Here is an 8,528-nt window from a genome sequence, read left to right on the forward strand (position 1 = left end):
TCCATTACACAAAAGAAGAAGAATACCCATGGCCATCATTCTGCTCCAGCCTCTATTTTCTCTCACCTAGCCTATGGTACTCTCCCAAAGGGCCTCCCCATTATTCCTTTTGCTCGCTTTCAATCCATTTTCCACACTTGGAGCCAATCATCTTTTAAAACCACAAATCGGAGCAGGTTAATCCATTGCTTAAAACCACTCACTGGCTTCCCACTGCACTGATAACGTTCTGAATCCACACCACTTCCCATGGCTTCATGCCCAGCCTCCCTACCTTCACATCTGGTCACAATGGCCTTCTGGCTGGGCCTCGTCAGGCCAAGCTCTTATAGACATCAGGACTGTGTGCTGCCTATTGTCACTTTCCTCCCAGCTCACCATGTGGCTGACTTCTTCTTGGCCGTTAAGTCCAGTGTGACTCCCTTCCCTACGTCAGGTGCCTCCGCTATTAAAACCTGTCACAAGGCATGAATACCAATTTGTAGTCTCTTAACCTGTTTGTTCACCTGATTCATATCTACCTCCTCCACTGGGACATAGACCACAATGGCACGGATCTTGGCTGTCTTGTAGCTCATTAAATCCCCAGCACCCAGTATAGTGCCCAGAGTGTGGTAGATACTAGGAAAATATCCATAGATAAATAGCTATAACTACATGTTAACGGTCATGCGATTAACTCTGTATCACAGAGCAGGAGATGAGTGGAGGGTGAAGGATCAGAAGAGGAGAGAGAAAGCCCTGTTTGAAGGGGGCAGCCCTCATTGCCCCTAGCCTACCTGCAAGGAGGGCCCCTCATGATCTTGCTGTGGGTTGTGCAGCCCCCTGGGGGTGAAAGAGTAGCTTCAGCTGTGAAAATGATACTTTGGGTAAGGTAATCTTGTTCTCTGGGCACACTCCAGTAGGCACACTTCAGGGCTGGGATTTCCACATTCCCCAGAAGGCAAACTCATTTCACCTCCCCTAATTCTTGCTTCTAGGCCACAGGATGATTTGGAAGCCCTTGCTTGTTCCATCGGCTTCTCCAACCCAGCTCTTAGGTGAGGAAACCTATTCTGTTCCCTAGGAGGCTTACATCTTATTCCAGAAGACAGTGCAAATAAGAGAATTCTTGAATATTCCATTGAGTTGCTTTGTTTTAAAAACCACTGTGGTTTCTAAACCTAGGATACATTTTTGAAACTCTCCTGCCCGAAACCCAGGCCGGAAAGCATCACGTACGTAGAAAATGCACACCTAAGAGTTGGAAGCACTGGATAGGGAGAGACATAAGCAGAAGCACGTGATGTCAACATGTGCTTTTATTGAGTGAGATGTGATGTTTCGAAAGTCTACAGCTCACACCCCAAGTGGAATTTCTTTCAAGTAACAGTGCCATTAGCCAGTCTGGAACCCTCGTCCCACCATCCCCCAGTCACTCCCCTTGTCCTTTCTTATACACAGTCATGGATGGAATAAGAGCATCTCTCCTTGGCCGGGTCAGAGTGGAGCGTCACCTTCTTGACCCCCTCAGAGAATGTTTGTAGTGTTTTGCTGTTTTCTCTGCTGGGTGTGCTTGTGATAACTGATGGAGGCTCAGTCTGCTCCGGGGCTTCTTTGGCTTTGGCTTACAGGGCTCAATTTAGACACCCTGGGCTCAATTCTCTCAGAATATTGAAATAGGATGCAAACACCCATCCTCCACCTCCAACATCCCCATCCTGTTCCCTTCTGCCCTCCTTCCTCCTCCCCAAACAACTAATATCTTAACTCTGTAGTATAGGCTTTAATACCTGTTGCGGTGAGTTTCTCGATCTCCGAATGTGTTTTTCCTGCCTCAGGCTCCCTGGGTCTTTGGCACAGAGAGTACATGTCAAGAACAGAGCAGAGCATCTGGGTCAGAGGCAGACATGCTCCTCCAGGCCAGGGAGCGGGTACAATTTCCAAGCCATCAGGACAGCGTGGCTGCTCAGGGTCCCTTCCTGGCTGGTCTCAGAGCAGTTGGACAATGATGTGCACGGTCCCTCTCCCCCAGAGCATGGGCCATGGTCCCTTGGAGACAATGGAGGTCTGGAGGCCTTTGTGAAACAGGCCAGGACATCCTCCTTAGGTCTCACACAGGCAAAATCATCAATATGACAGTACCACAAAGGCTCTGCTTCTGTGCATAAGCTTAGTTATAAGAGCTAAAAGGGAGTTTCCAGGAGAACAACCCCCCTCCCTGCCTAATCTGCCTCCTGCTTCCCACTTCCCACCAGACAAATATGCCTCCCTGAAATTTTAGAGATTCGTATTCTCGCTAGGGGAATTAAAAAGAAAGAAAAAGAAAGAAACAAAGAAAGAAAGAAAGAAAGAAAGAAAGAAAGAAAGAAAGAAAGAAAGAAAGAAGAAAGAAAAAGGTCTTTCCTTTCCAGATTCCTCCTCTGAGCGGACTACATGAGGAGATGTCTGTAAGAAATTGTGGGTTGATATCTCAGACAGGGGGGGAAAAAAGCACTTTAAATGGACAAATCAGTCCAAACCACTAAGGTTATAACTCTTTCTCTTCCCTCTCCAGCAGAATAGTAAAACAGACGCGTTATTGGCAACTCCGTCGTGCTAAGGAGAGGCCGTCTCCAGCATGACATCAGCCAAATCTATTTCACCAGAGAGCCTTGCACTGCCTGATTTCCAACATGTAGAAGATGCACACGGGGGGCAGGGGAAGAAGGCATAAATGAGACACAGACTGGGGACTTTTTGATGTGTTTAGCACATTTTTGTGACTTCCTTTAACACCGCAGACCTTGGTTCTCCCACCATTAGGCGAACAAAAGACAAGCCGGGAGGGGGCAGGGAAGGTGACCCGTTCAGGAACAAGTTCTGCTCAACCTATTTAGCATTTTTAATTGAACCGCTGGAAAGGGGAGGCAAAAATGGGAAGACGAGAGTGAACACCACAGCCGAGTAACTTCAGATATAAAAAGTCCCTTCATTAAATCTGTTGTTTTTTAATTCATAATTGCACTTAAATAAAGAGGGACCTATGGGCAGCTGTTTCTAATATCGAGTCCCCACCGCACATGAAAGACGCATTTATTCCTGCAGCAGGCCTCCCTACCCTTGGGTGTTATCAGCTGAACATGTTTTGAACCTACCTAATGCATTTGAGGTAGCTTGGGTTTATTTTTCTTTCAATAAAATAAATGGTTTTGTAATTAAATTTCTGCACTGCTTGTGCTTAATGGTTACATTGACAAGTGCTAATGTATGGCAAGAGAATGAGTTTGAAATGAAACATGCTGTTTTTGAATCTGCAAGCAATTTTGCAGCGGGGCAATCAAACCCCTCATGCCAGCAAAACATTTTCATTAATCTGCTCACCACGCCCCTTGCCCACTCGGCTGGCCGAGAGAGGACACTTTTTAGCTCTACCCATCCCCCACCCTCGTCTTGCCTTTTTCTCAAACACACACACGGACGCACGCGCGCACACACACACACACACACACACACACACACATATCATGAAGCGAGCCGTTGTTTGAAACCATTTTGTGGTCTCTGGCAGGCGAGCCGGTGGAAATTCGCTGACTTTACACCATGAAATGTTTCAGCTGTCCCCTCCGAGGGGACTGGCTGCCTCAACCTTTCAATCCCTGGCAGCCAGTCAACAAGAAAATCTGTCCCTCTGCTTTCCTATTTTTTTTTTTTAACATTTCCCCCTTAGCTAAATTTATTTTTGAATAAATCTTCTCATAGAAAATAGAGAACAGCTATTACCTATCTGGCCTCGGTCTGTGCGAACCACTTCAAGCCCTGGCAAAGGTGGCGGCCTTCCAGCGGTGCGCTTGTAAGAAGGTTCACGAACGGAAGCCTGGATGGTGGGCTGTGGCCCTTTGCTGGCTCCCCTTCTGCCCGATGCCCTGGGAGGGAGTCTGCAGCTTGTGCTCCGGCCCACACAGGTACGGGAAGTGGACACACGCCTTTGGCCCTGGCCCTTCCTTGGAAGGCCTGTGTTTCATCCGACCACTAGCAGGATGACTTCCCAGGTCATGGCTGCTCTAGAGCTTGCTGGACCCCCTCTTCAGAGGCCAAGAAGAATGGGCAAAGCCCAGAAGCTGTCTGGGCTGTGGAGAGAGAGAGAGCGACGGGGGCTCTGGCTCAGTGGCTCCCCACAAGGTGTGCGACTCAGCATTTCCCCTCCAGGCTGGGGAGAGGAGCCGGGGGGCTGCCCGCATGAATGCTGACTCACCCGTCAGGGCTGGCCAGAATTACAAGCTGTCCTGCCCCAGCGCGGCCTTCTCTTGCCGTGTGCTAGGACAGGGCTTAGGGGAAGGGCTTCTGTGTGGTCCCACCTCCCTGAATTTACTGCAGTGGAAGATGGAGGAGGCAGCTGCCTGTGGGACCTCAGCAGCAGGAGGAAAGATCCCGGCTTCTCAGGGCTCCCCTACCCCGTTCACAGGTCTCACCGCCCGTAGTAGGGGACACGCCTTTCATTTCGTAAGAGGCTTGACTGCAGGAGTCCTTGGCAAGGAGACTTAGCTCTCCACTACTGTGTAAATGATGGGCACTGCAAAGCCCATCCTGAGGGGGGAAGAAAAAGCCTTAACATTAACCCATATCTGGGGGCCCCTGGGTGGCTCAGTCAGTTCAGTGTCCGACTTCGGCTCAGGTCATGATCTCACAGTTCATGAGTTCGAGCCCCACATCGGGTTGTGGAGTTGAGCTGTCAGCTAGGAACTGTCAGTGCGGAGTCTGCTTGGGATTGTCTCTCTTTCCCTTCTGTTGCCCCTCCCCAACTTGTGCTTTCTCTTTCTCTCTCTCTCTCTCTCTGTCTCTCAAAATAAATAAACTTAAAAAAAAACAAAGTTAACCTGTATCTGGCCTGCAGGAGGGGAATTCTTGGAAGGAGACAGCAAAGATGTAGGGGGACTGATGTCCTAGCCAGCCGACACCTTCACGGTGGCCCTATGAAGACATAGAAAGTTCTGGTAGACTTATGGAAGAGTCCGAGACTTATCCAGGGTAAAGGGGCAAAGGAGAGGCCCATGTCTCAGAAGGAAAGATGGAAAGGTGGTGAGGAAGTGAAGCTGGAGGGCTGGTCACAGGAGCCTCAGCTGAGTCAGAGCTGGGATCCTGACGAAGCTAAGATATAAATATTGTGAGAGGCCTGTCATCTACCACTCAGCCTGCCCCCAAAGTGCTTATACATATGACTCCTGGACGACAGTGGAACACTTTCGTCGTTCATTCACTCACGCGTTCAGCAACTAATAAGTTCTCACCGTGTGCCGGCCATGGTGCTGTGCCTCTCAGCGTGCAGGCACCAGGAAGACGTGGTCTGCCCTCTCAAGGATGAAGGGGTCTACTAGAGATACAAACAAATGCTACGTGACTGCAGAGGTGGAAACAGTGAACTGTGCCCGGAGGAATAAGAGAAAGCTTCATGGAGGAGACCGGCCTTAAAAGGTGAGTAGGATTTCAAGAGGGGATAACGATGTTCCAAGGTAAGGAACCAGTATAAGTGTAAAAGGAGCCAGCGTAACACGGACGTATGAAAGGGAGAGTGGTATCTGGAGAATGATGAGTGGTCCCAAATGAAAGGTGAACGAGGTAAAGGTGTGTGTGTGTGTGTGTGTGTGTGTGTGTGTGTGTGTGTGTGTGTTGGTGGGGGTGGGAAGGGTGGTGGGAAGTAGAACTATGGTTAAGATGGGGCCATGTTGAGAGCCATGATCAGGAGGCTACAGAAGCTATGCTGTATTTTGCAAACCACAGCCATGCCGTAAAAGAGTTGGAGCCTTGAGGATGGAGGTAAGTAAGGGAAGGGTGATGTGACCCCATCTGTGTATTTGTAACAGACTCTGTGAGCCACGAAGAGCCATAAAGGAGCAGGCTGAGGACGGAAGACAGCGAAGGTAGGCAGACCAAAGCTATTTCAACAACCCGGCTCAGAGAAGAGGAGGGCTGAGGAGGGCTGGCGAGCGCAGGCAGCGTTCCTGGAGAGAGGGAATGGGTGCCGGGGACCCTGCAGAGGCCAGGGGAAACCAGTCACTTGAGTGGGCAGAAGGCAAGTACCAGCATGTAGTTTGCTATCTTCAGTGTGTCTGGGAAGATGCTCCTGGCCATGAGAAAGACAGGGAACCCTGAGGAAGAAGTGGTCTGGGGGGAGGGAGAGAGAAAGCACCAGTTCTGACAGGATAGGTGGAACTGGAGTTTCTGGTGGCGAGGTTCATGAGACAATATCCAGGGGGCAGTAGAGGGAGAAAGGGACCAAAATAGGAGAAAGGTAGTGCTCTGAGGACCATTCACACGGAGAGGCACCAATGCAACGGATGCTAGGGGAGAGCAGGGGGAGCGGGAGAAGAGCTGAGAAGAAAAGGAAGGACGGTTTTGAGAGGAAGAGCTGGAACACATTTCTGATGCTTCAAAGAGGCCCCATAAGGGGAGATGGGGAAGTGGTTGGGTCTGCCATAAATAGACAATGGTTATCTTGAGAAGAATAGTCTAAGTACAGGGGAAGCTTGAGTGGGAAGCGAGAAGTAGAGGCAGCAAGAGTGGATTTGAAGTGTCACAGTGGGGCGCCTGGGTGGCTCAGTTGGTTAAGCGTCCGACTCTTGGTTTTGGTTCAGATCGTGATCTCACAGTTTAATGGGTTCAAGCCCCTCATCAGGTTCTTTGCTGGCAGTGCAGAGCCTGCTTGGAATTCTCTCTCTCCTGTCTATCTCTGTCCCTTCCCCTACCTGTGCTGTCTCTATCTCAAAATAAATAAACTTAAAAAAAAAAAAGGAAGCGTCACAGTGGTGCGTGAAAAGTTTCCCTGGGTGATGGTCCTCTGGACAATGGTTGGTGGGGAACCCATAAGGAGGCAGAGATGGAAAAGGGACTAGAGAGGGAACTCAGATGGAGCGTGATCATGAGGGAGGTGGACGGGGTGGAGGAATTGACCTTGGAAAGCAGCAGGAAGAAGGAGTGATGGGCCAGAGAATTCTGGGGTAAAGGCAAAGGGGGCTGATGGCTTTGGCAGCCTCTTGGCGAGGGAACCAATGAGATCATGTGCTGACTGTAGGGGGTGGGGGTGGAGGGCATGGCAAGAGTGGTGTGGCTTGGAAATGTGAGGCAGGCAGGAAACGGGACAGCAAGTCAAGCAGGATTGAATAATAGGGCATTGAGCAGCCCTGAGAACCAAGCTGAAGACGGAAACCTGACTCTGCAGCAGCCCAGCCTGCCCGGCCGTGGCCAGTGCTCCAGCCATGCTTGGCAGTCTGGAAGCAGGAGCAGAAGTGGAGACGGTGGCCCGGAAAACTCGGGCGAGCGGTGGCACCACAGCTGAGGTGGGAAGCCAGGGACGGGGACCCCAGGTGCCAACCAGAGAGAAATTTTTTTAAATTTTTTTTTAATGTTTATTTATTTTTGAGAGAGACAGAGCGTGAGCAGGGAGGGGCAGAGAGAGAGGGAGACACAGAATTTGAAGCAGGCTCCAGGCTCTGAACTATCAGCACAGAGCCCGATGCGGGGCTCGAACCCACGAAGCTGGGGATCATGACCTGAGCTGAAGTCGGCCGCCCAACTGACTGAGCCGCACAGGAGCCTCAACCAGAGAGAATTTGACATCAGGCAGCCTTTGAGTTGACATGTGTGAGCTTGATCTCCAAGACTGGTACAGCCCTGTCTTGAGCTAAAATTTGGAGACCCAATTTGAAAAAGTTCCAAATAAAAAAACACACACCACTGCCAGACAGAATGCGAACTGGAGGTTAGAAAATGAACTCCCGTTGAAGCTTTTCCTTCTCCCCTCAGCTTTCTTATGCCACGTGATCCAGGCCAATGGCTTAAACGTTTTACATCATTACTCCTATGTGCCTGCCTCTGGGACACATTCTGTTGATTTACTAGCTTCCTGGAAGAAAAGGTACCATTTACCTGAAGGTAACCTCGCTGAAAAAGAGCTTCGAGTCTACAAAACTCTGTGGTTCTTGACCTCTTGCTTCGGCAGCAAAACAAAACAAAAACAAAGAAGCAAGACCAGTTTCCTGGAAACCTCATGGGTCTTTTGACTTGTTCTTGACGTTCAGCGGGGTTGTCAAAGCTAAGGAGATACTGAACAAACTCTACCCAGTTCAGTTTGGGCAGGTAAACCTCGTCAGTGCTGTGGTCAGATCTTCGCCCTCCACACAGATGCAGGATCCTAGCGTTGGTTCCAGTCGCCTTGGGTACTGACTCTTCTGTGAGAGGCAGCATCCTAGCCTTGACCAGAGTGGAGAAAGGTCCAAGAACTGAGGACCCCGTCCAGGGCCAGAAAGTCGCAAACTGGGGATGAGCCCAGAGGAAGGGGTGCAACATACTTCCGTACTGTCCACCAGGACCCCACTTCCTGACAGGGGGAAGTGATTCTGTGGGGTCTGTTCTTCCTGCATCCTCTTTAAACATCTCCAAGCACCCCCACCAAAGCCCTGAGGAGACCTCTGAAGCCACCCTTTCTCTCCTGTTAGCTGTAAATGGCTGCTAACAGGCCAGAGTGGGATAAAGAAAGTCAGAGCCCAAGAGAGGCCTCCTCAGTGTCAGCACCC

At 50.2% G+C, this 8,528-nt stretch overlaps 1 protein-coding gene across 6 annotated transcripts in view; it reads left to right on the forward strand.

The window, feature by feature from the left end:
- Positions 1-7,998, forward strand: part of SRBD1 (S1 RNA binding domain 1) — a 400,072-nt gene extending 392,074 nt beyond the window's left edge. For 4 of the 6 annotated variants that reach the window (XR_009248664.1, XR_009248666.1, XR_009248669.1 and 1 more), the window contains exons 29-30: positions 981-1,040; positions 2,537-3,181. The gene's annotated coding sequence lies outside the window, so the exon portion shown is untranslated. Of the gene's footprint in view, positions 1-980; positions 1,041-2,536; positions 3,182-5,277; positions 5,431-5,819; positions 5,877-7,758 lie in introns of those variants that run through there. The other 2 variants (XR_009248665.1, XR_009248667.1) reach the window with 2 other exon arrangements.
- Positions 7,999-8,528: the final 530 nt, after the last annotated feature.

Source organism: Neofelis nebulosa, chromosome 9 (genome assembly GCF_028018385.1).
Source record: "Neofelis nebulosa isolate mNeoNeb1 chromosome 9, mNeoNeb1.pri, whole genome shotgun sequence".
Classification (NCBI taxonomy): domain Eukaryota; kingdom Metazoa; phylum Chordata; class Mammalia; order Carnivora; family Felidae; genus Neofelis; species Neofelis nebulosa.